Source organism: Uloborus diversus, chromosome 2 (assembly GCF_026930045.1).
Source record: "Uloborus diversus isolate 005 chromosome 2, Udiv.v.3.1, whole genome shotgun sequence".
Classification (NCBI taxonomy): domain Eukaryota; kingdom Metazoa; phylum Arthropoda; class Arachnida; order Araneae; family Uloboridae; genus Uloborus; species Uloborus diversus.
The window spans coordinates 29,769,724-29,795,921 of record NC_072732.1 but is presented as its reverse complement, the minus strand read 5'-3'; the positions used below and the strand labels follow the sequence as shown (position 1 = coordinate 29,795,921).

Sequence of the window (26,198 nt, the reverse complement as noted above, 5' to 3'; positions counted from 1 at the left end):
CTGCTGCTTCTAAGTACAGCAACGCAAACATCAGAGAGACTTTGGAAATGCCAAAAATAATGAGATAATTTGAAATGATAATGTTAAGTTTTATTGTACCATATGGATGAGCCTTTAAAAATAAGTACAATATAGATTTTTCAGATCCCAAACTAGAATGTTTTTGGAATTAACTTCTTACAGTCTCATAGTTCATTCAGTGTCCCTGTCGTATGATTATGCGACATGTAAAAGGTCTCTCGAGCTCTCGTTTGGCTTAGTGTTCTTGGTAATATTAAATTCCTGCCGCAGTTTCTCATCAAATAGTGTCCAGTTGCATCCATCTGGTGTGGAAACTGAGCATCAAAATTCTCGTGGTAAAAGCATCCCGCTGATGTGCTACATGAAAGAATGGACGCTATTTCCGAGGAACACTCTAGTGCCAGCAAAAGGCAGTGAGTGCTCCTTACACAGCTCCATTAGAAAAGAAATAATAATTCACTACTCAAATAACGCTTAAGAATTAATTTTTGAGAACTTTTAGTGCAGAAGAACTCCGAACTTTATGAAAACATTTTTTTTTTTTCATTTTATCAATCAAAGTCTGTTGCTTGAAACAAAACCTTCCTTAAATTCGGGATCTATATTTGCCCTATGTTTCGCCGTAGGTGCTAATGTTCAAGTTTTTTGCATTGTTCAAAATTGGACAAAAAACTGTTCACTAAAAGTTATTTGGAAGGAATGGGGGGGGGGCAGGCAGGCAGACAGACCTACAGACATGCATTTTTCCCATCTCAGGACCCTATTTTTCAATTTTTAATTTTAGGATATTTATTTAATTATTTTATTTATTTTCCTCTTTTAGTTTGTTTTTAGCGATCTTTTAAAGATGCATTAAGCCATCTTTGCCGCTCTTTCTTTTACTTCTACGGGAAAGTAGGCCAAAAAACAAAATGCTACATACGCAACGATTTTCTCAAATGTATGATGTGTTTCATAGTTTATGCATTTTATCTTATTTGTCAAGGAGTATGTTCGGAAGCTAAATACCATATTCCCCTACAGACGAATAAAACTCTATTTGCTCTTGTAAACAGCAATGTTTTGTTAAACAACCCCCCGAAGAGAGTATTATTTCAATTCCAAACAACGATTATTAGCCATTGCGATGTCAGTAAATCCTAATCATCGCATCAGAGATGTCTCTCATTTTTATTTAAATCCTGGAACTTTGGGTCTGGAAGCTATTTAAAGGAGTCGCGTGCTGATCGAGGAGTCTTCACTCCAGACTTTTGTTCAACATGTTGAGAGGAATTTTTGCCTTATTGTTCTTGATCGTTCTATGCAGCCATATCGAGGCCAGGTGTGGAGGAGTTTGCAAGGAATACAACAACGATTTTAGGCCCAAGAATGGAAGAGTTGAGTGGTATAAAGGATGTAATTGCGACAGCACGCTTTTCAAACGAAGGTAGGAAAAAATATTTGTGAATATTTTTTTTTTTTTTCAAATATGTGGATACTCCCTTCAGATGATCAAATAACAATTTAATTCAGTAAATTACCGCCCATCAGCCAGGGCTAAAGCAGAAATACGTGAAATACACCGCCAGCTCAGTCATTTCCAGCCGAGGACTGCAGTTTCGTGCTTATTGGCACTCATCAGCCCGGCATAGGAAAGTGACTGATCTGGAGATGGAACACCTCTTAAGGAAGCCAAGGGTGTCTGGTCTGCTAATTCTATATTAGCTACCAGTTTGCTTCTGCACTCTTGGCTTCCTTAAGAGGTGTTCCATCTCCAGCTCAGTCACTTTCCTATGCCGGGCTGATGAGTGCTAATAAGCACGAAACTGCAGTCCTCGGCTGGAAATGACTGAGCTGGCGGTGTATTTCACGTAACAATTTAATTAATAGGTAAATCTTAATAAAGCAGGTATAATGCCCTTAAAATTTAAATGTGTATCAAATCTACTAAGTGGATCCCATAAATGCGAAACACCTTCTAACCAGAGATCCAGGGAATCCCCACAAATTGGGTGAGAATAAAAATAACTAATTAATTAATTAATAGGTGGCAATTAAAAGAGCGTAGTGAAATAGTTTTCTTTGACACATAAACTATCTGCCCTCGTCTCCCCGCTGTTGAGATGTAAGAACTTAGATTCTGCTGAAACTTTAGGATAATTCACCGAATTTAAAGATCTGGTTAGAAATGGAAGGTACCCCAAGGTTTTTTGACAAATAAATTATCTGCCCTAGTCTCCTCGCTATTAATGTATAAGATCTTGAAGTGTACTGAAACTTTTAAAAAATTCACCAAACACTTCGTAAGAAATGGAAGTACCCAAAATTTTTTTGGGGCGCATAAATTGTTTGCTGTCGCCATCTCGCTTTTGAGATATTAAGAGTAATCATAATAAAAATTTTGAATCAAGGATTCTCTGAAGCAAACATAAAATTCATTCTAGTGGAATTTTTTATCTTCGTCTATAATGGGGGTATTTGAAGAACCATGCGACTTTTATCACGAGTTACATGACACGAAACAGAAATAAAAATTTATAGTTTTATAATTTACAATGTTACAATTTGTAATTTACAGTTTTACGACTTGCAATTTACAGCTTATTTGTTGTTTGGGAAACCGTAAACATTTCAAATGGTTCTAACTAAATACTGAATCTAGTATATACTTTTCATTGGAAATGAGATGTATCAATTGTTGCATTTCTGTTAATGCTCGTTCATCGTGAGGTTTAGTTAAAAGTTTAAAGTCTAAATCAGATCGAGCTGTAACTTCAAGTCTTGACTATGCTGAGAGCTACGCATATACTCGTCCTTTCGCAAAGTTTTATTTTCCTAAATCTATGACAGCTTTATCGAGGGTTGTGTGATACTTATTGTTGTGAAATATAATTTATGATTTTCAATGTTAAAATTTTAAAATTTACAATTTTAAACTTAAAGCGATTTCTGTTTTTTTTAATGACTCGTGCATTTGCTTTCGGAGAGCAAAACTCTGATAAAGTCGAACTAACAATGAAGCCAAATTTTTTTGTAGGGGAGACCGGGGCAAGATGACGAGCCGGGCAAGATGACGAATGCCTTAATTTTTCCGTTTTAAACTAGGTAACTGTATCAACTGCATGCTACTGGCTCTCCTATCCGCTGTTCGTTCAGCAACAGTATAGAGATACTGAAATCGCCATATTTGTGTTAGTTCTGAAGCTCTGATTGTTTATCTTTGCCACGGTCTAACTTTTATGCATGTGTAAATAAGCTCTGCTGCATATACATATAGGATATATTGTGTCTCTTGAGTATTTATGAGTAACTTAGTTTAAATACTACCTATTACCATGAATAAATGTCAATTAATTGCCTTTTTTTATGGTTATGGAGAAGAATCTGTTCAAACAGGCAGTCTGGGGCAAGATGATGGGCAGCAACGCGGGGCAAGATGACGAGCTTGCCTATTGCCTGTGATTCGGAATTTATTAAACTAACTATGTTGTCCACTTTTACAAATTCCTGTAAACGCTGTGTGTTTATCCACGCGACCTTGCGCTTCTCCTCTGGGGCTAAAGGACGCATTGAATCAATGGAGGTATCATTCGGAAGCGGTTGACCAGGGGCTATTTATAAACTAGTCGACCAAATGACTAGTTGAATGAATTAAACCAAGCAAAGAATATCCTGCTCTGCTGATTATTGAAAATCATAAATCTCATATAGCTTTGCAGGCTATCTTATATTGCAGTGAAAAAACATTATCAGGATTGGGTTGCCATTTCACACATCGCATCGTCTCTAGCTCCTGATGCGTCATTTTTCTGCCCATTAAAAACCTACTATAGCCAAGCATGTGACAACTTTATGGTTATTCATCAAGGACAAACTATAACAGCAAAAAAAAATATTGGTGAGCTTTTGAGCTCCGCTTACTTCAAAGCAGCTACAGTTGGAAATGCCGATCAAGGGTTTAAAGAATGAGGTATTGAGTCTTATAATTTTCTTGTTTTTAGCGGACTATGACGTTGTTGGCTCTGAAACTGGGAATAATAGTGCTAATCCTCAGACCTAGGAAGTAGAAAACCAGTATATAAATCCTCCAGACGAAGCAGAAGTCATTGAAAATGCTGATTCCGATAAACCAAAGAAGCATGTTAGTGTTTTTGATTTCAATGCATTGCCTAAAGCAACACAATGCGAGAAAACAAAAACTGAAGCTCAAACATTCTTACAAGCACACCCATCAAAGAAATGTCAGAACAATTAGCAAAGCGGAAGAAAAAAAGAATTATTTAAAAAAAACAGGGAAGAAAAACTCAAGAAAATAAAAAGGGAGTAAGAAAAGCTCAGACCAAGTTCCTGTAGGCCCAAGTCTATTACTGTGGACCCGTATTCATGCCAAGCAATACAGTTGCATAAAATTCAAAGAATAGTGTTCTAAGATGCCTTGCTTGGAAAGTGGAATTTTGTGACCCTCCAACAGAAGAATGGATCCAGAACTGTAAAAGCCAAGAGTGGTGGCATGAGGAATGTTCCAATCATGAAAATGGTATTTTTATTTGTGTCTATTGTTAGCTGCACAACTTAACACTTGAACATTACGCTGCAGTGCATTACGCTTAATTTGATACTTAGTAAGATGTAAAAACATAGCTATCATTTGTAAAACTAGATAACATATTCAAAACATAAATTATGTTCAACCTTTTTCAACGTTGTCATCTTGCCCCTAGGTCAAAGTCATCTTGCCCCAGTACTGGGGCAAGATGACGATTTGTTGAGGTTATGAAAAAATAAAAATATCCTTCGTTATTTTTATTTGAAAAATTAAATGGTAATATATTTAATGCTACAAAGGACCAGTTTAACAGCTCATGCAAAATTAATTTTACTATCCTTAAAAATAAATTAATAAACCACGAAAATTGTTAGCAAAGTCATCTTGCCCCGGTCTCCCCTACATAGTTACGAATTTGAAAATGCCTTTCTTCACAGTCGTCGGAAATATCCGAGACGCTGTGGTCTATTTTCACTTCTATCGTGCTCATCTTAACTGTTTTCAGACTCATGTGCTCGACGTTTTTTTTACTCGACATGCGCGTAAGAATGGCCTCAACGTCATGTACCACATACTCTATCCTATGAACCTATTTTATGTTTACATCAATAAAAAGCAAAAAATAAATTACTTTTAAATTAAAAAACCGCCTTCAAAAAACACCAAGGAACTAAAAAGCAAAAATTACCGATTGCACTTACATACTATTTCCTACTCAAAACTAAAAAGGAAATTTCTAGAAATGAATTTTTAATTCCAGTACAATTATTTTCAAATAAAAAAAGAACCGACTTCAAAAAACGAAGAGGAACTAAAAAGTAAAAATTAATTGGTCATACATACGATTTCCTACCCAAACGTATAAATGAAATTTATTTTACAATTCCAGTACATAATCAACTAAACTAAACACCAAACTATAAAATAAACACTGATTTTAATTACTATACGATGAATTATTTTATTACCTTACTAATTATATACGATCTCTTAATTTTTTAATAATCATTTAAAGTCAGGGCCTCCTATGAACTACTACCTAAAGTAAATTAGTAGGTTTAGTTTTCAAGACTTTCGCGTTTTGTTAAACTAGAGTTCAACTCAGCATTTGGTGGGTTGTCAGAGTTTATAGGAGGCCCCGACTTCAAATGGCTATTAAAAATTAAGAGATAGCATATAATTAGTTAGGTGTTAAAATAATTCATCGAACATTAACTAAAATCAGTGTTTATTGGGTGTTTAGTTTAGTTGATTATGTACTGGAATTGTAAAATGAATTTGATTTATACGTTTGGATAGGAAATCGTGTGTATGACCAATTATTTTTTACTTTTTAGATCCTCTTTCTTTTTTGAAGTCGGTTCTTTTTTTTATTTGAAAATAACTTTATTGATGTAGGTAAATGTCTGAAGGTTTGTTCATTTGAGAAGTAGGGTTGGTTGGGGGAAGTGGGTCACTGAGGTAAGTGGTTCACCCCTCTAAAACTGAAATGATGATGTGGTTTTTACACTTGTTTACACTGATCATGTCATATTTCATCACAGTGATTGGTTTTGCATATATTTGAATTTTGTGGAATTGTGCTGTAGGTCACAGAACTTAGTCAAAAAAAAAAAAAAAAAAAAAAAATCTGAAAAATATTTTTTCGCGAGTTTAAGCAACATTTTTCAAAGAAGTGTTTCCAAATTAGTTTTAATATTTTTTTATGATCATTAATCTTTCGTGCATACTTTAACTTAAAATGCATATTGCAACAAGAGTTTCTGCTTAAAATATTATAAATAAGTGTTTAAGGGGAAGAGCCCCACTTACCCCGTAAATTTTTGCTATAAGGGGAAGTGGGTCCCCTCACTATGGGGTAAGTGGGTCCTTCATAATAGTGAGGATTTTAAAATCAAAAGCAACTCTGATGTAATATTTGTATTAGTGAAATACAACACAACTATGATGACAAAGTAGGAAGTGATAGTTCAGCTACAAAACTACTAAAGCTGGTGATTATGTATATGTGAAACCTACATCAAAGAAATCCATGAATTATTATCTAGGTCTAATGTTGGAAGTTGATCATACAAATTAAAAAGCTTATGCTGAATTTATAAGAACGAATAGAAATAATGACATTTTTAATGATCTGGTGCAGATGATGTTGGAATTATTACTGAGGATGAAGTGATAATAGTTCTTCCTCTTAGCCAACTTTATATATAGACGCAGTCATTTAGTGTTTCCAATTCCTTTTTCAACTTATAGTTTTGGCTAATTTATCAAAATTGATCTTAGTCAACTGCATTACGCTTATTTAAGTCATCTTTTTATGCAAAAGCAAAATATGTATTTCCCAGCCATACCTAATTGTTTCGTTCTTTTTTTACAATTTTCCGCCATACAGTTTTGAAAGAGAGTAAATGTCTCATAAATGGGTGCTTTACAAAAAATAATTCATACTAAAAATTTACATATTTATCAAGTAAAACCCTCAAACCTCCTTTTTAGATATGCTTGATTTAAATTTAAATTAAGTGAGGATATGACACATTTACATCTTATTACAAGGAAAGTGAGGCACCCATTTGATTTTTTTTTTAAATAAAATTATTAAGAATGTTTAAAGCATTATTTTAGGAAATTCTGATGAATATTTGTTTATTAATAAGGGATAAAATAAGACAATAAGTTTATTTTTTTATTTCAAAACTTTTGTATAAGTTTTCAAAAACGAACTGTTCTAAAAAAAGGGTCCCATTTACTTTTATCAACCCCATTATTGCTTGTGATGTGCTAGCATAAATACAATCGCCCATTTTTTAGAGTTATCAAAAAACATCGATTATTTAGTAGACGTAAAAGGAAGCACACTCTTTCTAAAATTTTAAAAACATTTAAAAAATTAAGATTTATACAAAAATTGACTTTTTAATAATTATTAGAATATTTTTCACTCTATATTCAATTTAATAATTTTGTTGTTCAAAGAAAATGCGCCGAAAGAATCTTTGCTTTTTATACGGTTTCCTATTTAAAGATATTTGGACTAAGCAAAATAAAGCAACAAGTGTACTTTCAGTGCTTTTAAATAGATGGCACCACGAACAACCATATTTTAGTATAAAAAGTATTTTTGATTTTGTATTTTTTTTTTTTTTTTTGTATTTTTTTCTTCCCGAACAAGTTTTTTAAGGTGCTCGTATTTTTTAATAAATGTTTTTTTTTTTTTTGAAATTTTAATTTTTCTGTTTCTTCTTGAGATAACAGATAACTGGTACATTTAAATGAGCTTATGATGACCAGGATTTTTTTACCAGAATGACTTATAATATAATTGATTTTTGGACGCAACATATATTTTCTAAATTCATGTTAATATCATTGTTCATGTTTTTTGTCTCATTAAAGGTGCTAGAGTCATAGGACCTGATTAACGCGCGGTCCTACAGGTGTATGGGCCTGAGCCTAGAGTTTTAGGGGCACCAAAATGGGGTAAATTTCTGATTTTTTTTTCTTTTTTGTAAACAATTACTTTGAAAATGTGCGGATTTTCTCGTGATTGAAGTCCCACATTTTGACAGGACCTGGGCACTACTTTGACTTGATCGAGCTCTGTGGAGAGTGGAAACATAGTTGTTTATAAATATTTATTTTTCTAATATAAATGGATTGAAAATCAAGTTCTTCACTAGTCTCACTTGAGAAACATATCCATCAAGATATGTTTTTCAATATGAAAATTTGATTAAGGTAGGAAAAAACTACTGTATATTAAGATTAATATACGGTTTAAATATTTATGATTGATAAATTCACTGTTGAGCTCTTTGAAAAAATGATTCTGGGGATAAAACAATGAAAGTCTTCTTATTTTATCTCGTTATATGTTGAGACGTAGTTTGCTTATGTGGTAGTATTTTAAGTGAACTTCTTGCAACTTAGGATATATTCTGTATCAGTGGTTCTCAAACTTTTCACTACTGGGTACTCCTTAGTACAATTCCGAGTCCTAACCGGAACACATGCGATAGAAATAATATTTTCGCAACAATTCTATCAGGTGAAATGAGATGAATCGAAAAGTAGATGTGACTTAAATATTTTGCACCCCCCCCCGATCCAGGATATATTTTCACTGTAGTTAGGGCAAACCTAACCTGGCAGCTTCGTAATGCTGTGATTAGGTTCTGCGTATCCTTCCCAATGCTGCCAGGTTAGGTTTGCCTCAACTATATTTGTTTGCGGGTCACGAAAATTTCTCGTGAACCACTATACATACTAAAAGCTTTGCTTTTAACCGCCGAATTGGCATAACAGCTCTAAAGTGCACATAGTAATTCTTCTTCAATTTTCTCGGTCGTTTTGATATGGTTCACCTCAAAATCGGTAGATGAGGTTTTCTTCGAGATGATTTTCGTTTTTTCTTACTTTTACAAAGTAGCAGACATAGCGCGTTCCCTCGATATGTCTTTCCACCATTTTACCACCATTGTCTCTCATGGGCCACCATTAAGAGCGGATGTTAGTGGCACAAAAGAATTTCGATGCCCAATTTCTCATCAGACCACAATCCAGGTGGGCACCTGAGCTCTCACGATGGGGAATTTCACTAGGCATCTAATTTGGTCGAGAATGCCCGAGTCAATCTGGCACTTAAGGGACCTTTATCATTTTATGTAATCATGCGACATGGACGCTGAGGATTTTTAGCATCTTGAAATTCCTTACACTTGGGTCTCAGGATCAGAACCTGCGACCAAAGACTGGCGAAGTCAACCCTTAAGCAATACGCCACCAGGCCAACTAGTAAAGGATGAATTGTAATCCTGAAACTTCTGCCACTCAAATTTCGGCCTTAAGCTCCATTTTACTCCCCACGAATGAATGTAGAATAGTTTTCTCACACGAACATACGTACCCACGAACGTACTGACAGCTGAAATATTATTTTTGACCATCCCCCCCTAGTTGATTATCCTTAGTGATCTCGTGTCTAGGATGCCTTACAAGCAGAAGGGATCTCAACATTTTGACCTCATTTGGATTCAAGAAGTTGATTCCTGAAAATCTTCAGACATTAAGGCAAAATCACCAGAAGTTGTTGTTTTAAGGATTTTTTTTTTCTACTTCAATTCAATTCAATTCAATTCAATTCAATTTATTTCAATCAGGGAAATATATATGCATATATATATACACACACACATATATACATACATATATATACACATATATACATATACATATATATACATATATATACACACACATATATATATATTTTACAAATATGCATTTCACATATAAAATAAAAAGAAATTACAAACAGAAATATATTTCTCTCAGTCGAATTGAGAATCCCTGATTGAGTAGATGGGAGTAAAGGCTATACAATAGCCTGACTAGCTCCCACCACTCAGAGAAGAGCTTAATTTAGAGCCAGTTTATAACATAATATAAAATTAACAAAAAATAAATGCATAATCATACAAAGAACACATAAACACAACACAAGTAATTCAATTAAAGTACGTCTAATTTTATAACAGAACCGAGGCATACTATTACGAATATGCTGCTTTATCCTAAATTGACTGCAGTAGAATTGAGTATAAAATTTTTTAGCCTATTCTTAAACAAATTTCGAGTATTAATGGTTTTTAAACAATTGGGTAAGGTGTTCCACAATCTTGGTCCGTAGGAGTTAATGCCATTAAACAATAGATTTGTTTTTGCGTTTATAGGTATAATATTTTCACGGTTTCTAGTGGGGTAGTTATGAACCAATTCACGGATTGTTACTATTTCTGAATTCAAACCATTTGTTACTAAATCATGCATAAAAATACCAACATTATATTTATAAATTTGTACCACGGTCTTTAAAAAGCTCCTATTACTGTTACCCACAATATTATCTCTATTAATTATTCTGTGAAATCTTTTTAATAAAATATTTATTCTATTTAGATTATTTTTAGTTGTTTGGCCCCAAGCAAGAACACCATAATTGAGAACTGAATATATCAAAGAAAAATATAAAATAAACAGAACATCAACAGGAAGGAAATTAGACACAAAATTAATTAAACCTAAATTACGAGAAATCTTTTTTGAGACAAACTCAATGTGATTGTCCCACCGTAAGTTATTTTGAAGATTTACCCCCAAAAAATTTATATTCTCAACATGTTGATAAGTTTTTCCAATCAATTTTAGTTCAAAATTGTCAATTTTTTTATTTTTCCAATGAAAAACAGTGTAATTAGTTTTTTCATAATTAATAAATAATTTATTGGTTAAAAACCATGTCATGACTTGCTCTAAAATTACCTGACATTTATTATATAAGGAAACTACATCTTTTTCTCCTATAAAAACAGATGTGTCATCAGCATAAGACAGTATTAATGAGTTATTTGCAATATAGAAAATGTCGTTTAGAAAAATAATAAATAACAGTGGGCCCAAAATTGATCCTTGAGGAACACCATGAGTAACAGTAAGTAATTTCGATTTTGTATTTTTAATATAAACATATTGTTTTCTATTTCTTAAATAACTCTGGAACAATTTAAATGGCCCCCCTCTTATACCATAAAACTTTAATTTGTGCAGCAAAATATTGTGATCAATAACGTCAAAAGCTTTTGTGAGATCTAGGAAAAAACCAAGTACAATATTTTTTTTAATATCAATCTCTTTCTGAATATAATCAATTGCTCGAACTATAGCTGCTTCTGTTGATTTATTTTTAGTGAAACCATACTGGTTATTAAATAATAACTTGTTATTATAAAAGTAGTTCCAAATCCTTGTATAAATTAATTTCTCAAGAATTTTAGTAAATGTGCAAGCAATAGAAATTGGTCTATAATTTTTAATATCCTTAGGGTTACCTTTTTTTTTGAAAATGGGAACAACTTTACAAATTTTTAAATTATTAGGTATATTAAACTCAGAAAAAACATTATTAAATAATATAGTAAGTACAGGAGAAATCTCATTATTAATGTATTTTATCACTCTAGGGTGTATTCCATCATGACCTGCACTTTTTGAAGCATTCAATTTATTAATTGTCATATATATCTCAGTAGTAGTAATTTCATAAAGATAAAAGGAGTTAGGCACTGACTCCAAATTTTTTAAATACCCTTGGAATGAAAGATCATTAGAAACATGAATATCATTAGCATTGATTAAATTATCAGTTATATTAAGAAAATAATTATTCAAGAGCTCGGCCTTATCTGCATCATTCACAACAATTACATCGCCATTGTTTAAATCTCCAATATCACACTGTTCCATTCCCTTAACTTTGACGTTAATTTTCTTTAAATTATTCCATATAGCTTTAGTTGATTTATCAACGGAAAATAAATCGCAACAGAACCGCCTTTTCACTCTTTTAATTTCCTTATTTATTCTATTTCTATAAGTCTTGTAGGTTAATAAATCGTCGTAGTTTCTAGTGTGAATGAATTTCTGATAGAGCTTATTTCTGTATTTAATCTTTTTTAGTAAGATACTGTTCATCCAACACTTTCTCATTTTTTTCTTCTTTTTAAAGGCAATAAAAGGGAAAAAAATATCATAGTACTCAGAAAATGTTTTTAAAAAAGCATTGTAGTTGTCATCAATGTTATTAAATGTTAAGATATCTTTCCAGTTTACTGTAGAAATAAAAAGTCTGAAATCTTCAAGAGATTGCGGATTATAAGACCGGATCATAGATTCAGCGCAAACATTATTTTCATTTAGAACTATATGATTATTAAAAATTAATTTCTGATTAATTTTGACAAAAACAGGTAGATGATCAGAAATATCTGAGATTATTATGCCAGCAAAAATTTCCCGATTAAAACCAACAGAACCAAAGTGATCGAAACTTGCAATGTCAAAATTGCCCAAGTTTTCGGGGTTGAGATGAAAAAAATTATCATATACGTTTGTAGCAATTATATCAATTAAAGTAGAAGTACTATGAGTTATTCGAGTAGGTTTGTTAATGTAATTAATGCAGCAATGGGATCTGAATAAGTCTTCTATCCTATTAACATGGTCATTTTTTTCAAGAAAATTAATATTAAAATCTCCAAAACTGCATATTTTTTTTCTGACTTCTTTAGCATAATCACACAGAGATTCAAAAACAGAAAAAAAGGCAGTAAAGTTCACTTGTTAACATAGGTTGGAGCGAATTCACCTAGGGAAACGTTTATTAAGTGATAGCTGCACCAATTAGTTTCCTACTATAATACGACCGGAATTTGACTAATAAAATGACTATGAAAATTTTATTTGCTTTTAAATAAAAAATAGACTTTTAGTCAGTAGTTGACTCTATTTTTTTCAGTATTTGACACATGCTTTGAAATAAGAAAACAGAAAAAAAAAAAAGAAAATGAAGCAGAAAATAAATGATTCCGTGCCTACTGGGTACGAATAGAGGAACGACACTGCCGGACCTCAGAACCAGCTAAGTCCAAAAATTGAGATATTCCTTTTATTTGTGAATTGCATATAGAATCCTATTGGGGCCTCCGTGGCTCTGTAGTAGAAGCTTCGTCTTCTAAGCCGGAGGTCGTGGGTTCGATTAACGCCCGCCGGTCTCCTGGGTGCTGTAAATCATTCCTTTGTGTGTAAAGAGGCAAGGCGCTTAGTACGCAGCCCTCTATGAGTGTAAAGTTGTCTAGTTTCTGAATAAATAAATGAAGAAACCAATTCCGCATATATCCATGTGAATGTAATTCTTAAAAAAAAAAAATCCTTAATTTTTTTTACCAGGGATATAAGAGCGCGCGTTCCATCCTTTGCATGCGCCAGAAAAAAGTTATTCCCATTTCCTGTAAAATTATCATAACGTGACTTACGTCCTTCTGATTCTGAGGTATACAGAATAAGGATTAAATCCTACCGTCATAAATGCTTGGTTATGAAACTACGAGAAATTAACTACAGATAAATTAGGGTTTTAGTGGCAGCATTTTTTTTTATCGTAGGAAGTTTTAAAGACTCATCGATATGGCACAACGCAACTCTGGTTAGGTAAGGTATATCTCTTTTTTTTTGGCCATTTCTGGTCTCCCAGATCTTTGCATTTGCTGAAATTTAAGCAGCTGTTTCAGAAACATCAGCTATAACCCCTTGGAATAGTTTTTCTTTGTAGAAAAAGAAACCACATTCTCTTACTCTTTTCAGCAATGGTTTTGTAACGCTGTTCTCGTGTATGTTTTGTTCTGTGCTCTCATCTTTAATTTCGCCTTTACTGTCGAATGAAATCTTACCCGTGTTTGAGTAAGAACTGTCTTCGCAACAAAGCGATCATTTTTCTGTCTCTTTCTTACGCTATGTCACCCATGTCAACTATTCAGTAGCATGCCATTTAAAGTTTGAGTCAGATTTGTTATTTTAAATAAATGAAAATACATAAATACATTTAAGAGTCTAAAGAAAAATTCTAAATGCCTTTTTATTTAAAATTGCAAAATTACATTTACGTTTGCAATGCTTACCTTTCAGCTTATTGTTAGCAAACTCCTCAAGGAAATTACAATAAACTATTGAAAAAGATACACTGTTGTCATAGAGACGATCACGATATCCTTGTTCCTGTACTTGAAGGAACGATATTTCGCAATGACCTCACTTGAGAAATATGCTACACAGACAAATTTCGATTTTCTGGCACCTGTGTTTCTTTTGCAAATTCATGTTATTTTTTCATGAGTGTCAACTACTGGTGGTTTCACCTCAGTTGAGTTTATGTTTACAGTTTGGCGTTCTCGTGAGGGTGCTACAAGGTACTGGGCAATAATACCAGGTTTGGCACTTCAGTGAATCTCGTGCTAAGTTAGGCAACAATTGCACTATTTAGTAGCGTCTTTCACTTGAAACAATGAAAAATGCACATAAAGATAATAAATAAAATAAAAATAATAATAATAGTAATAAAAAAAATTGAATTTTTGACATAGTGAATTCAAATTATGTTTTCCGCAAACGTGAGTTCGTTCATGTATGCATGTGCAGGTGTGTGCATGTAAACATGCAGTTGCGTGTGTGTTTGTGCAGTGATGTGTATGCGTGTGTGTTTGTCTAGTGGTGTGTGTGTGTGTGTAAGACGTGTGTGTTGTGCAGTACCGCTCGTGGAGGCCGGTGGGCAATGGACTCAGAGTTAAGTTTAATGCTTAAGTTAAGCCTTGAAAGAACGGAAACAATTTGTAACCATGGCGATAAAAATTATTCCTCTTAATGAATACTAAAACAACGAGCAAAACTTATTCTCGTTGTCATAGTAATCTGAAAAATCAGAGCAACATCAACTTTAGTTAAGTGAGGATAAGCAATATTTTAGGGGATTTTTAATTTGTATTTCTTTATCAAGTTCATCTAAACCTTTTGCTAGATTGTTATACGGCAGCGCTGGACAAACAAAGTTAAAGAGATTATTATAAGTAAATGTACCTTCAAATGGAGCGGTTATGTGAAAGCAGGGGTTAGATTGTATTAAATAGAACGGGGCGCAACTATAAGAGATACTAGTCGACCCGTGCGGAACTCCGCACTGTGCTTCAAATCGTTTCATAAGGCATTTCGCTCTTTAAGAATTTCAAAGGAAGAACATTATGAAGAAGAACCGAAAAAAAAGTAAGCGCTGAAGAGAAGGCATGAAATTTAAAGACATCAGTAACAAAACCTCGTTAAATACAACGTTGTGATAATTTGATCATAGCTCCCCTTTTAATCGTACATATTTTCAATGCAAACATAAATGTCATTAAAAGTGTGGCTGAGTGGTGACTCGTGAAAAAGCAATAATTGTGCATGTGAAAAAACAAGTTGTGGCAAATACAGTCCTGCACATGTCAGCATCTGACGGGAAAAAAAGAAACATTAAAGAGATATTTATTGGCACGTATTCGAATTGGCGCCATTCTAACTAACAGCCCGACACCCCAACAAACCTAGCAATTGCGCCTTCCTTTTCGAAAGCTATTCATTGAAGGAATGCGTAGTAAAAAACAGCAAAAAAGCTTTTTGCCAAAAAATAATAATAATAATAATAATAATAATAAGATCATGCATCTGTGTTTTGTCATTAACCAGCATGATACGATTTAAAATTATTCGCAAAGCATGGAATTTGATTAAAGAATGACGAAGATCTCACGTAGCGATTGAAACAAACATTCTAGAGAAGTAAAAAATTTGATTGAAAATAAGTGTTTTTATCTTTGAATATTGAACTATTTCACATAGAAGGTTGCTTTAACCGTTACGGCTTAAATGCCCTCACATGTTTCTCTTTTAATCGAACACTTAAAATTCAAAACCAAAACCAGTTGAACTGAGTCCGTTCTTAAGTGTAATTTTTCGAACGTAGACAAAATGTATTTTTTTTTCAGCAGAAAGCAGAGGAGTAGAAAATAATTTCTTGCTAATGAAGTTGATAATACTTTTAATGCTTTATATCGTATTCGCGCGAATAAAAAATTAAAGGTTTACTGAGTGAAACTCATAGTTTTAATCGGGCGTAGTATTTTTTCATTTGTACAAAAGGTCGAGCACTGCTATTAGAAACATCTACATTTCAGCATACAATAAAAATGTTTTTCTGCACAAAAAGGATTTCTTTAGGTAAATCTAATACTTTTTTATGCTTACATTATGTTGAGTGGTCTGGATGTAGTCAAAGAACACAGTTCGATTAACAATCAACTTATCCGAATGATAACTGTAGCCTGCATAAAGGAGTCGAAACACCAAGTAGCATTCCCACTGCATTTATTTTATTAGGTGTGTATGTTATGAGCACATGTAATGCGTAATACTAGATTTGATATTATGTCGGACAGCCCAAGCTTGCCCGAAGTTCAGATAGTTTATAGCCGAGCGCTCTACAGAAAAAAACTTATCAATTAAAACGAACAACTAAGTCCAGTGCTGTTAAGCTTTATTAAAATATGAACACACACACACACAGGCTTTTTTTTTTTTTTTTTGCCGAAAGCGACGTAAAAAATGGAAAACTGCATTAGAACTTTGCTTTAAAAAATGCATAAGAACTACAGGCAGCATCAAGGTTTTGAAACAGCAAGAGGCGATTTCGAAAACTTGAATTTTCGACTGTAAGTCTTTTTTTCGTCATTGGCCAGCCTGATAAGTTTTAAAATGAGAGGGGATTAATATATAAGATAAGATATTGAAGAAAAATGTTTTTATTTTTGAAAATTTTTACAATTTGTTATCGCAGGCTGCTTAAACCGTTATAACTTAGATGGCAGCACGTGTTCATCATTTAACAACACGGTTAAAATACAAAATAAATTGAACTACGCTCTTTTTTAAGCGTAGCTTTTCGAATGTAGTAAAAATGTGATAAGCTATTTGTTTTTTAGCAAAAAGAAGAAAAAATATGTATTTTACCCTTCAAATTGAGGTAGTATTTTATTTATTTGTACAAAGAGTCAAAAACTCATTAGAAGAATATATATTTCAATATACGATTTATTATTTTTTTTCTGAACAAAAAACAATTCTATTGTAGTCTGAAATCTTAAACCTGTTACTTATATTTTCGCCTACATTATGCTTTAATTTTCTTTCCAGAGCCAAAGCTTCAAAAAAAGAAAAAAAAAAAACACGTGCAATTTCGAAGTAATTTAGCACAAAATCACTGAATGATTTCATATCAGCAACGAGCATTTCCTTCTCATTTATTCTATTCCCTCATAGTTGTTATTCATTTAATTCAGTGTTCATGTAATGCGCGATATTTCTCTAATTTTTTTGTTGCAGAATGTCCGGACGTGGGCCCGAACTCGTAATCTCCTGGTTACGAAGAGAACGCTCTGCCGATCAAGCTACTCAGCTCTGTCGGTCATAGCGCAAATTAAAGTTATAAGTTTGACCGAAAACCTTATTCTGGTTCTTTAAAACAGGTTTTTCGGCTAAAGGAAACAATTTTTAGACCGCGGGTCTATTTTTCGTCAGTAGCCAGCACCATAAGCTATAAAATTAGCCGTAAATCAAAGAAATCGATCAAGAATTGAGGGAAATTTGGCGTAGAAACCAAAAACAGGCTACAGAAATAATATATAAGGATGATACTGTTATCATAGCAGATAAAAGATTAAAAATGTGCTGCACTCTGATTGGTTCGTTGCGTGACTCAATTTAACCTCTTTGTATTGGTAGTACGATGTGGCACAATATCACAGCATGCTGCCACAAAGCATCCGGCATTTAAAGTTTTAGAATTTAAATTGTTACAATGTGTTTTAAACGCAATATTATTTTCGTATCCGAACAGGTACAGCCAACTAGACGATAACTCTCGCCTAGACGATATGGATAGCTATGTTCAAGATAGTGGATTATCAGGATTTGGTCGCTTTTACCAGAAGAAATGAAGGTAATGCATATTGCTCAAGTTTTACTCTTTCCGTAATAATGATTTAAATTTGTTATTTATGTCGCATTCGGTTTAGCAGTTTCGTAATTGCTTCATCCATTTCTTTAATCAATAACTTGGCTAAAGACAAACCATTGCTGCTCTTACAGCAATAACCCCCTTTTACCGAAACACCCAACCAATTGCCAATTAGGATATAATTCTGATTTTCAAAAATAATGATTTTATAATGCAACATATTTTCATCTTAACTTCTTTCCAGCAGTTTATTGAGGTTTAGCTATTTACAATAAAACTTGAAGTAAAAAAATCGCTTATCAATTGATACGAAACTGTTAGCATAAAGCAGAAAAACACTCATTGTGATTTGTACTTAAACTTACTTTCGTTACAATTCACAAACAGTGCATAAGATTTTTAAAACTGCTTAAAAATTTCAATAATAAGTGTGAAATGTTTACTGAACGTATGCTGCAGAAGTCTAGTTCTTCATTCAAAAGAAGCAAAGTTAGAAATTTGTCTGGAATGACACCACGAACAAATTTTAAGCAACGTACTTCGTATTTTCTGACGTTAGCAATACAGTGAAATATTTCAACTTTGAGTGAAAAACCTTGGGCTTGGGTCACGAGTACAGCTTTGGTTGAGAAAACCTCTATAACGAAAGATTTAAAATGAGCAACGACATTTACATACGTTCACAAACCATTAGAGAACAAACATATGACTTCATATCTACAAGAAACTTGATTGAAGTTATTTTTTTGGTCGTAGTAACTTTGAACGTTTCGCATTGTCTTCTTCTAGTCTCAAATTTTGCTTAAACATTTAAGCCTACGGTAAAAGAAAAAAATAAAAGAGTTTCTGCAGTTTAATGGTCGGCCAGGATTTAATCTGGTCGTAGTAATTATTCTTGAACATGTTCCAATTACCTCGGATTTTCAAGACTATACTGTACTACGTAGTTTGGTTTTTAAACTCAATTTATTTGTATTTTAAGCCCAGTAGTTTCACGCCTGAGTTAGTTTTATTTTGTTTTTACTTCCTTTTACGAAGTAAAGGAAGTATTGTATTTGCGAAAAAATTTTCACCCATGAATTTCCATTTTGCGCACCCCCGAATGATTATTGAATTTTATTTTCAACCCAACCACACGTGGATATATATGTCTAAGAACGTATAGACACCCGAAATATCCATTTTGACGATACCCGAGTTAATTGCAATGAATTTTCTCGTGACGTCTGTATGTGCGTATGTGTGTTGCATAACTTAAAAACAGTATATCCTAGAAAGTTGAAATTTGGTACGTAGACTCATAGTGGGGTCTAGTTGTGCACCTCCTCTTTTGGTTGCATTCGGATGTTCCGAAAGGGGTCGTTTACACCTTTTTTTGGGGGGGGGGAATCATTGTTAATTTCAATGCAAACTCAAGTGGTGTTATTATTTGGCGAATACTTGGCGATATATCGCCAAACTTTTGGTCGCCAATTTTTGTTGCCAACTTGACTACGAATGTGGCGTTTCTTTTTTTTTTTTTTTTCAAAAATCTGGTTTTAATTTGGCCATATTTAGAGAGTTAACCGTTGAATTACATTAAAATGTCCAATATTGGAACAAATCAATCTGTATAAAACGTTTTTTTGTTTTGTTTTTTTACTTCATTTCGCGAAAAACTTGGGGTAAAAATATTTAAAGTGTTTCTTTGCCTATGTATACTCCTAGGCTCTATTATCATTAAATTGGCATAAAAGAAAGTCATAAAACTTGTTTTCTAGTTTTCACAGTTTGAACGGGAAACCTTTTCATACATTTCATGGTTAAAATTGAGAAACGGTTAGCTAGCTGTCATAGTTAAACAAGAAAACCTGTTTTCTAGTTCCGAAAACTAAAAACGGAAAAATTTTTTTAGTGTGATTTTATTGCCTTCTGCGGAAATGGCCGAACCTCTTTTAGAGCGCTATTCAACCTTTTTTGAACTGTGGACCGGCAATAAATCTTTCGAAAAAATTTGCGAACCGGTGGGGCTTTTATCTCTCCCCCTCCTCATTTTGCCGAAAAAAGGGATGACTCGGAGACGGATCAAAACTTCCAAAAAAAAAAAAAAAAACGAACTGGTGAGTTTTTTTTTTTTTTTTTGTATTACACTTTACTTATTTTAACACTTTACTGGGTATTAAAGAAGTATTATAAAAGCATTTAAATGGAAAGAAAACTAAATATTGTAATAATTTCACTTAAGTAAACAAACATTTATGAGATCGTAGGCAATTGCGAGGATAAATCACAAAATTGCGTAAAAAATTAAAATTCCGTATATGTATTATTGTGTGTTTTTTTCTTCTTTTTATTGCTTTTTATTTATTTATTTATTTTTTTTTTTTACTGATTGAAGAAAAAAGTTAACGTGAATGCGGAAAAATCTCTGATGACCGGTTCAACTTTTCGACGGACTGATGCCGGTCTGCCGGACCACCGGTGGAGAATCGCTGCTCTGTAACATACGTTCCATAATAGTTTCTTTATGTATCATTAATTTTTCTTTTATATGTATACACCGTTCACCTTATTCATATAACTATTATACGCTTGTTATAATTTTATGTACATAACAGTATTCACAAAACTTTACAAAATATATTTTTTCTTCTCTTTCTAGCACTTTTTGAAGAATAATGCTGGAATCTTAAGTCATCATAAAAGAAAAGCTTTTTTGCTCTTTGTGGAAAAACTAACTTCACAACATAGATAAAATAAAAACTAATGACTATTTTGTTGATGTTGTTTATTACTGCTATAGGGTCAGTTGTGGTAAATGAAAATGTGGGGTCGTAAATGGAAATAAACTAGTACCGCGCTTCTGGTGACTTTTGAAACTATTCGTGAGTGACGAATAGCAACCTAAGGGATGCATTCTGGAGGTAGTCGGGAAATCAACTTCTTTCGATTAAAAATTCTCTGAAAACAGGTGGTATATTTTGAGTTCATTAATTATTTTGTACCTTTTTCCATCATTCGCGGAGCGCACCCAAAAAATACTTTTTAGAGCAAAATTATTATTACCCTAATTAAAGTGAAACACTAAAAAAACATAAAAAAGTTCTGACGATATAAATTTGCTATTTCTAGACATATGTTTAAAACGCTTTAGCCGCACTTCAAGATTTTATTTGGAAAAGAACTAATTAATATAGAATTTGCATGTTCTTTGAAACGTATTAAGGGCAGTCTCAAATTAAAATTCATCAAAAATGGAATAAAGTTCATTAACTGTATGGAATTCATGGAATAAAGATGGAATAATTCATGGAATAAAGTTAATCAATAAAACATGGATTGAAAAAACTGTTTTCTTCTTCAGCTGCAATCATTACGATGAAAAGAGTTCTACTAAATTACCTAAAGACGGATTAAAAATTTTATAGCACTTGGATCATTCTTCAAAACGTGACACTTTTCTGTCACACGCCTTTTACAGAATGTTTTTTTAAGAAACAATTCATTTAACAATGCTTTTTAATTTCATCAAAAATATATCTATTTAAACCTGCCAGCAATTTTTTGATAATAATTTTCATTTTAGTATACTTTTGGTTCACAACATGTGAATTCTCACCTCCGTGGCATGTCACACACCTTGTGTGACTATTTATGCTGCGTAATAATGCTTGTTTAATTAAAAGTATGTACTTATTTTATTTATTATTCCTTTCACAAGTGTCTCAAATACTAATTGTTTAAGTATATATATTTTTTAATATTCTGTTTTAGTTGCCATTCCTCATTAACACGTGGCAGTTATGACATCAAATTTTATTTTGCATGATACAAGAGAGCCCCCTCGTTTATTTTCATAGTGGAAGTTGTGAGATTTTTTTCAAAAAAACAAGAAGATTTTGCTTCAAAAACTTAGTGTGGTTATTCTGACTTCTCACTCCCTTGAACTTGAATTTCAGGGATGTAAATTAATGTAAAAAAATAAATGAACGTGTGTTCATATGCTTAACATGTGAAGATTGTAGCAACGAAGAAAAACCCTTATAAATTAATGGAAAATTTCTCACCTCCGTGACAGACCTTATCAATGTCATAATTTCTGAGGTGAAAATAAATGATGGATGGGGAAATACATAAAAAATAGGCATTCTTCTAAAATTATAAATTGCCAGTATATCCTCAAATTTACTAAATACTTTTTTTTCATACATTTGAAACTACTAATTAAGCCGTTTTTTAATTAAGAGAGCTCAATATTTTGTTCCCACTAATCATTAAAATAATTGGTTGTTTGCACAACTAACAAAATTACTACTTTGACATTAAATTAGCCTCGATTTTTATGTATTAAAAGTTGTTCTTTTTTTTCCATGAACAAGGCATTTTTTAATTTTTTTATTTATGAGTAAAGTAATTGGAACTTAGCTGGGCCATTGTCTATTGTTACTTCTAGTAGGTAACACGTTCATGTAAGAATGAAACAAAAAGAAAACAAAAGGTTTCGAAACTGAAAAATATTTGCGTTCAAAAGTTACGTTTTCTGGTAAGTGATCCACTTTTACCGACTTAAATCTTGAATCAATTTAACAAAATAGGTTTTAACTGAGATTTGAATAGCATTGTTACATTTTTACGAGAACGGAGAAGGAGAAAATGCATCTTGAAAAATTTGATGGTGGTTGGGGAGGCCAATAAAAAAGGTGGCACTTTGTAACATACTGCTGTTTTGGAGCACTGTGCCTAAAACCATACGTAAACAAAGGGAAATTTTTGATAGACCGTTTTAGATACAATCTTCAAATAATAGATGGCAGCACTACATTAAAGTTATGTATTTTGTGAGAATGCAAGATCGTAGCCTACGAGGAACAGTAGATCCTTGTAAGCCACGGCAATGTCCATGATTAATTCTTATGTAAAAATAGTGCAGGAGGCTCTATCTTTTCCAAACCAAAAGTTGTGTTCAAATTCATAAACCGGTCAGTCATCTAGGGGGTCAAAAGGGAGGGGTCGACTGCCCCCTCTTACTTTGGAAAATCAAAGTAATTACTTTTAAGTTCGTGTGGTTTTTGGCATGATTTGCATTGAGTGTATATATACCATTTACTCGACTTCTCGCTGGATGATGGGCATGTCCATGTGTATCAGAGCTCGAATATGTTTGGATTTTTTAAACTGCACTGTATGCTTTCCCATTTTATTATTATTTCTTTTAAATTAAAAAAAGAAAACTTTATTTTTCTGCGTAACTAAGACGCGGTGGATTTATTTCTTTAATCCAATATTCTAAATTACTGTTGTGAAACCATTTTGAAAGCGTAGTATTTCGAGAAAAAGAAGAAAAAAATAGAAAGAAAACTAAGTGTTATTAATTACGCCGAAAGGGATAAAAGAATGCCTCAATCCAAAAGTAATTCCTGATCAGTGAAAATTTGAGATATTTTACATTTTACTCTAATTTTTAAGGAAAGAAGGTTGCTTAATACTTGCCTCATAAGTGATCTAAATTTCACTAAAAATTAAAATTATGTTTCGAACATTATTTTTAACAAAATGGATGCTTGTACGTATTTTTTTTTTTTTTTTAAATCCAGTGCTCCCCCGAGTCACTCAATTTTTACTTGAAAAAGACTAAACAAATTGCAAAACTCACTTGATCTGATGCCTGGAATAAGGAACATTTTAAAAAATCAAACAAATATACACTCATCTCCAAAATTATTTTACAGGCATAAAATCGCGGATTTCTCAGAAACTGTAAACTATGAACTTGTGATTTTTTGTGGAATGTTACATAGCACTATGACACATAAATAACAAAGAATAAAATGTGGAAAAACAAACTCAGGAAAAAAAAAGGAATAACGCAGAACAGAATTAAGCCTTACGATTTTAATACGGAATACGATCTCCCCTGACTTCTACACACATATTACAACGTGTTTTCATGCTGGCAATAACGTTCTTAACCACAGTTTGGGGAATTAAGCTCCACTCTTCAAGTAGTGCTGTTTTCAGAGCATTTAGAGTTCGAGGAGGGCTACGTGCAATTGCTCTTCCAAAGTACTCCCATAAGTTCTCTATCGAATTCAGATCAGGAGACTTTGCTGGCCACGGTATTCGCTCAATGCCACACTTTCAAAGAAGTCGTCAACAAGCGTTGCTCGATGTGGACGAGCATTATCGTCCATAAACAAAATGTCAGGTCCATATGCACCTCTGAAAAGTTTGACACAAAGCTCTTGGATCACATCCCGATGCCTCTCGTCGGTCACAAAGCCACTGTCGAAAACGTGTAGGGGCCTACATCCATTGATCATTATTCCTCCATACACCATCACACCTGTACAACCAAAACGGTCAGGTTCCATAATGTTTGAGGGATGATTTCGTGTTCCTGACTCCTTCCACATGTAAACACGTTTAGAATCGCCTGTAAAACTAAACCTTGACTCATCAGTGAACAGAACATGGGACCATTGGTGTTCACTCCAGTTCTGATGTACTCTGACCAATGTCGGCATTCCCTCTTATGTCGTACGAACAGTGAAACACATACCCTTGACTTTCTGGAATAAAGGCCTGTATCATTAAGCCTTCTGTACACCGTTTGCCGTGATACAACAGTTCCAGTGGCGGCTACAAGCTCTGAAGCTATCTGGCGAGCAGTAGATTTCCGGTTACTACGGGCAGTTATGCCAAATATCGATCTATGCCAAATATAGGCTTTGTCCAGCCCTTCTTATAACAGTTCCCTCATTTTGAAACTGTTTCCATAATGTAGAAACTGTCTGTCGCGAAATGTTCAGACATCTGGCTACTTCCGCGATAGGCTGCCCTGCTTTCAAACGGCCAAAGAGTAGCCACTTCATACATTCTTCCAAATGATACTTCGAAGCCATAGCAAACCGATGTGAGCCCTTACACCCTGAAGTCAAACGTTATATCGCAGATATTCACTAAGTTATACGTTTGGTGGAAAGCGCTTCATTACGCATCGAATAACGTAAGCCTACATTTACACAACACAGACTCTTTTGATAACTTTTGATTGGATAATGCTAATTAGGCTTGTTTTTTCACACATTTTCTTCAAAAAATGGATCACATTTATTGGACATTAAATTGAATATCATTAATTTTGTACGTGTAAAAAATAAATTTGGACATGAGTATATAAGCAAAGCAATTGCATATCTTTAAATACAATTGCTTTATTTTTGCAGAAATGCTGAACCATTAAATATGCAATTAAAATTAAAAATTAAAATGTATATATAAGTACAGCAATTGCACATTGTTGAGTCAAATAAGTTTATTATTGAATCGGAGACATACAAGTTGGTTTTATCAACGATTGAAGATTGCAATGTTTAAAAATTTACACGTAATCTTTTGTTTCACTTCTTGTAATATTGCTCTTGTCACTACTTGTCGAAAATGTCACAACTTTAGCACTTTCTAAATCTTAGGTTTATTTCGAAAGGGCAGAAAACAAAGACACGAGAGATTTTTCTTGATCTTGGTGATATGACTCATAGTTTAATATTGAAACAATTAAGAAATAGTGATAGATCAATTTCCATTTGTTGAAGTTTCGTCAGTTGATCTGTTAAAAGTAGAACACATGATAGAACAATCAAAATAAATTTATAAATAAAAAAAAAAATAAAGTAAAATTAAATAAAATAATAAAATCAAACTTTCTACATATATGGGCAAAGCAAATAATTTTCCACTTTGGTTTGAAGGTTTAAAGTTTCTGCCAAAATTGAAAATAACATTTCAATGCAAGTTTTATTCTACCGAGGGAAGGTAAAGGGCAGTTACTGCATATTTTTCGTCTTTAATGTTTTTTTTTTAACTTTTGTCATCCATTGTACTTGAGATTAATTGTACAAGCTTGCTTATTTAATTCCCGCTGGAGGAAAAAAAAAAACAATTTCAACATTTTATTGTTAGTAAGAAGTTTAAAACGCGTTTCTTCAAATATCTAAAAAACTAATTTCTGCAAATACTGCGCTTTACTTTCTCAGAGAAGTATTATAGAATGTATTTTTCTTTCTTTGTGTGCTATAAATTTCAAAACGAATTTCCATTTATTTTTCATTTTAAAACAGGTAAGTTATAAAGGGTGTCCCAAAATTAACGCAAGATTTGAATTTGCCACAATTTTTGCTGTGAATTGTTGGCAGCCACGGAAAAAGAACAATTTGACAGCTGGGAGTTTAGGGTTAGTAA

General features: G+C 33.0%; 1 long non-coding RNA gene across 1 annotated transcript; it reads left to right on the top strand.

Moving 5' to 3' along the window:
- The first annotated feature begins 1,257 nt into the window (after positions 1–1,257).
- LOC129217773 (uncharacterized) lies at positions 1,258–20,728 on the top strand. Its single transcript, XR_008580251.1, has 3 exons — positions 1,258–1,447; positions 17,859–17,960; positions 20,620–20,728. It is a non-coding gene; the product is annotated as an uncharacterized LOC129217773 (long non-coding RNA).
- Positions 20,729–26,198: the final 5,470 nt, after the last annotated feature.